This window comes from Pinus tabuliformis, chromosome 7 (genome assembly GCF_031772625.1).
Source record: "Pinus tabuliformis cultivar Carrire ecotype Pingquan chromosome 7, CPIR1, whole genome shotgun sequence".
Classification (NCBI taxonomy): domain Eukaryota; kingdom Viridiplantae; phylum Streptophyta; class Pinopsida; order Pinales; family Pinaceae; genus Pinus; species Pinus tabuliformis.
Genome location: NC_142293.1, coordinates 936,588,426 through 936,594,139, shown reverse-complemented (window position 1 = coordinate 936,594,139; position 5,714 = coordinate 936,588,426).

The following is a 5,714-nucleotide window of genomic DNA, read 5'->3' as shown; positions in this document are numbered from 1 at the left end:
CTCTGGTACTTCTAATTCTTCTAATACTTCTAATTCTTCTGGTACCTGTGATCATTCTGGCACTTGTAGGAAAGAACCCTCATCGAGTTGTTTCTCTAGGTCAATAAATGTGTTTTCCACAACAACTTTAGTACTATCCATGTCCTCTAAAGTATTTTCCACTCATTACTATTGGATGGCATACTTTTCTATTTCAGGGATGTAGTGATGAATATAGGGAGCCATCTTGTTTTTCTGCCTTCTTTTGCAGATGAAGTCCAAGGGATCATATCTCCATATGAAGCTCTGTTTTAGATTTAACCTTTGAATGATTAGGTCTGCCTCCTTTCCAACTTCTCTTCTATTACAAATAAAAGGACCTAATTGGTATTTCATCTTGAGTTGGGCTTTCTTTTTGGCTTTAAAAAAGTGTACCTCATCTAGATTTATTAGCCGCCTATAGTACTCCAAAGTAAATAACCTCATTGGGAGGTATTTAGGTAGTTTTTATGGGGCCATCTCACAGCCATAAATCCTGATCTTAGTGTGGTTTTGGTACAAGTACCAATCACCCACTTTGGATTGTTTTAAGAGTTGCAAGATTCTCTTTATATCTGAACTGATTCTTGGAGGAGGGCTTCCTATCAGCATTGTCACAATGGGATGTACAAATAAGTCTATGAAGTTTTTATATGAATATGGGGAGTGATATTTATGGATCAATGGAGTCCAGAAAATCACTGATCTGGGTTGACCTTTTGTATCAAGCTTCTACAAGGTGAATGGAAACTTGTCTAACTGGAAATATAGAAAAAGGTGGTACAAAACAAAGGAGTATTTGAAGACTCTCTCATTGCTCATTCTGAGAAACTGGTCATGCATCCTATCGGCTATAAACTTGGAATAATCATAAATAATAGTAGGAGGCTGTCCTAGAGTGTATATGGACATAAAATCCAAGATGATTTCATCTATATACTCACTGGTAGTATAACCTAGGACATCAAATATCATTGCTACAATTTCTTGGCCAAATGGGGAAAATATGGTATACACATATGGAGGGGGTTATTTCGGGGTATACTTTTATTGTTCAATGAAGGTTTGGATTATTTGGGCCAATCTAGCAGGGCTGAGCTTGGGAAATAAGTCCAACAGATCTCTAATGGAGAGGGGAGTCAAGTTTTGGCTATGCTGGATTTGTAGCATTTCATTGATTGATTCAACAGTGATGGTGAAAAGTATGGTTTGGTTAGGGGACATCACTACTCTTTGACTAGGGATATAATTTGCATGGTAGTAATGGACTATTTCTGGGAAAATGTGAACTTTAGGGAATTATTACTTGGGCAAATTGGACTCCCAAAAACCAATTTTATTAGCATGGTTCAGGTATTGGTCTTTGTATCGGTAGTATAGTTTGAGAGGGGATTCATGGACAGAGGTGTCCTTTATCTAGAAATCCTTATCAGCCAGGGGGAGGTGGTCTAGGTCCAGATGAGGAGTGGAAATAGGTATAACATCCATGGCAATTGGGGCAGCCATTCTCAGTTCTTGTGGATTTGAAAGTGGGGGACGTGATTTTTAGTTTTTTAGGGCAATGGTGGTTCAGTGCAGAGTAGGTTTGAGTTGCCGGAGTTTCTTTAATTAATTTTTTACTTTAACTAATAAAACTCAGTAACTGGTTCTAAAATTGACAGGATTCTAGTGAATTATGGCTTAAATACCTGGAACTTAAGGAAAACTAGCTTTGAACAGGTTGGTTGGTAACTACGAACGGTCGAAAAGGCTCTGTGTAGGCTGGAAGGTGAACTAGATGCTTTGTGTAATCTTTAGGGTGCAATTGGATGTAGGTTGACAACTTCGATGTTCACAGGTGCATGCATGGGGGTTTACAGTTGAAAAAACAATAAAAACAAATGATTTGGGGTTTTTTGGCTTTATGTGCGAAAGTCAATTTTGGCGGGTACGGGTGAACAGTGGTCATTTTGTCATGTAGCGAGGTGAACAACAACTATTTTGGCGTGTAGCGAGCGGGCAGTAAGTGGTTTCCATCGCACCGCTTTTGGGTGCTCGGTGGTATTGGGGGGGAGGCTGCCCGATTCCATACATTGAGCGACATGTAGCATCGGGGGACCAGCAAAAAACAACTTTTTCAGGCAGGTAATGTTCGGACATCAGTCCCGCTCGAAATGGATAAGGGCTGTCAGATGTGAAGGGGAGCAATCGTATGGTGATCGAGTGGGGAAGTTGCACGGAGGGTAGTGGGGGGCCCGGCGAGTGCTTAAGTGCGATGCTTTTTTGATTAATGAGGGATTAAAGCAGGGTTAAGGCATTGGGGTAATTAACAGAGGGATTAATTGGGTTTTTACCTAACTTAATCATGGATCAATTAGTTAGTGGGTTTGTCGGAATTTGGGTAGAACATCATAGTTTATATTTAAACTAAGGTATAGGGCTAGTTAATATGTGGGAGTTAAATATATATGGGGAAAAGGGTTTTTATTTACGTGATTTAATAAATAAAATTAGTAATTAATAAAATGAGCAGAAAGGGGCGCCATACCCTAAGTAAATGTTTTTCATCTTTTAATGCTTTTCCCATAATAACATAAATACTTAGAATATGATGTTTTTGTGGGTTTTTGATATGAAAATGATTTATGTGGGGGAATAAATACTTTTCCTAGGTAAAATTATTTTAACCTTAGGAAAGGAGTATTATTAGGGAAAACGAATGAAGTGAAGGGGGGGATGAATTTTATGAGGGGGTTTTTAGTACTTATTGCCTATAAGTCATTGAGCCGAGGGTCCGACCCCTCCAAAAGTCAGAGAAATGCTCTGAGCCTCTTTGATTTTTCTTTTAGGACATACCCTCTTTACATTTTTTAATTTTTTTGAATATGGAAAACATTTGCAGAAAGCAAAGGTATGTACATATTACGGGTTTAATCTCAGAAATTCAAAAATTATGACTCCTATTGGTATAGGAACCTAACAGTGCCAAGATGAAGAATTTGGCCTTTGATATTTTGTTCCTCTCTAGAATTGAATCTCGGCTTAAGGGTTTGTTGCTTGAGAATTTTTTTTAGAATCGACCCTTCAATCCTTGTGCTCCACCTTTCTCAGTCATTATAAAATATTCCCCCTTGGCTCTCACATTTGATAATAATTTCCTCCTTGCCTCGCGCATTTGCTGAATGATAAGAATTTGACCTGAATTATTATGCTCTAAAATGATGTTCATGGGTGTTGGAAATTATACAGATTTTGGCTTTCACCAAATAAAATTCGGCTCCGACTCTATTGCCACAATGTTCTAATAATTTATAACTTGGCCCCTTTTAAAAGTTTAATAATACTCCACGCTCCCCAAATAATGCGACCTTTTTATAATTTCACCTTGATTTTCTATCAAGGAATTTATATAAATTCATGACCCTTTTAAAAGATCTAACATTCAGCCCTTCTAGAATGAACTATGACTCCCACTTTAAAATAAATAATAGGAGTCAGGTTCCTTAATAATTTGAATAACATCTTATTCAAATTTATCAAACATTGATTGTGCCAACAACAATTTTTTCATGATTTTATAGAGAAATTACTACAAATGCAGCAAATTTGCAATCATTGATCTTGATAAACCCTGATCTTTTGCAATAAACCCTCAAGTTGGCAAGAAGACCAACTTTGATACCACCGTAATATACCAAATGCAAAAATTTAGGGGTTTCTCAAAATTTTTACTCAAAAATACTTCAAATAAAATTTCCATTTATTAAACAAAAGAGTGCCATGTAAAATTTAGCAACATAGGACTACAAATAACAATAATGAGCAGAAATAATCATAACTTTATTTATAATATATAAACTGAGGTTTTACATGCTGAAAACAATTGATATAACTGAGATAGAATAGGTTTCAAAAATATGCTATCATGCTGCATGGGCCCTCCACCAAGACTGAACTGAACTGCCACTGCTAATCTCTCCTGTGAATTTTGGGTGAATTCACCAAGGGAGATGGGTACTCACCCAATATCACTAAATCACCCGAGTGTTTCCATCCTGGGGCTACACTGAGGTAGAGAACTAGGTTCTCAAACCTTTCATGCAAGAAGAAAGATCAAATCCAAGATTTCCTCTAATGGCCTCCTCTTCTTTTATATATCCGATGAACCCCTCTAGAAGCCCCTATTTTATCATTATTTTAATCATTGAGCACAATTCCCTCAATTAAAATATATTTTTAAAGTGGGAAAATGGTCAATTGTCTATCATGCCTCCTCAGGCCACTAAAAGTCCCCACTAATAATCTCATCTTGTATATATTCTCGTTCCAGTTCCAACGAGCTATTACACTAAGGTGTTCCATCAAGTATTCCTCCTAGAATGCCACCTTGAGAATAATTAATTGAGTTAGGCACAATAATAACCTAGTTTTATTGGAATGATAAAAATGCAATGGAACGAGAAGTGAGTTGTGTGGAAGAAATCCCGATGATGGAAGATGGCAAGTGAATTCCTCCAGACCCCATAAAACATCTCCAAAAGTCACTAGGCTCGCTAGTGACGTAAACCTGCACCTGTGACTTGTCTGCCTCCAACCCTAAAAGTCCATCCTCACCATGCCATAAGGAACACTAAAAAAATGACCATCACAAACTTCATGAACATTCATCTGTAGTAATTGTGCTTACTTCAAGGTATTCACTGTCATAATATGCCCTCCCTCTCAACTTAGGGAGATCAACCACTTGCTTCTTCTATAATATCGAAGAACCTTTCATAGCTTCATGGCATCAAGGTCATCTTGATCATCATCATTCATATAACTTCCTTCATCATTCTTATTATTATCAAATGAACATCTCCATCATCTTGAAGATTATGTACTTGCAAAAATTTAATAGCAAGTACAACCAAATACAAACATACAAAAGAATGAAGTTAACTATATCATTATCATGTTACTATAATGGAAGCACTTAGACTTTAAACATCAAATACCTAAACCTAGTTGGGTTCATAATAAACAAAGGTTACATCCTTTTATAATCTAGACCTTAACAATTTTCTAGGGTTTTGTCATAAACCCTAGACTCCATCTTCAAGACACAAAGCCTTATATCAAATAAAAATCCAATCATAGTACTATACATCTAAGGTTTCAACAATATGCTTTTGGGATTACACGTCAAAACCTACTAGGATTTGTTGCAAACCCTAGCTTTTATCATCAAAACTAAATTATATTGAAAACAATATCATCATATCCTAGAATATCAATCTCTACTAGGGCTTTGTTACAAACCCTATAATTCACAAAATAGAACATGAGTATCAACAATTAGGTTAGCATACTCGCATATATATTTCTATGATTTCATGCACTGGCATTTCTTATCAATACATCGAACTTAGATAGAAAAAAAATTTCTTCAAGCTAGGGTTTCGATCATACATATGAATATACACCTAGGGTTTTATTCTTAGGATCTTACTATAAATATTACAGGGGTTTTTTTCATAAACCCTAATTCGCCAAACCCTAAATATATAGTGTTTCTATCATAACAATACCAAAAATTTAAATATAAAAATAATAGGATTTATAGACTTTATCAACAACCCTAAGAGGACTAGGGTTTCAACATTACTTACATACCCTTAGCATCAAGAGGCTAGGGTTTTATAGTGAACCATAAAGGTTAGGGTTTCACAATAATT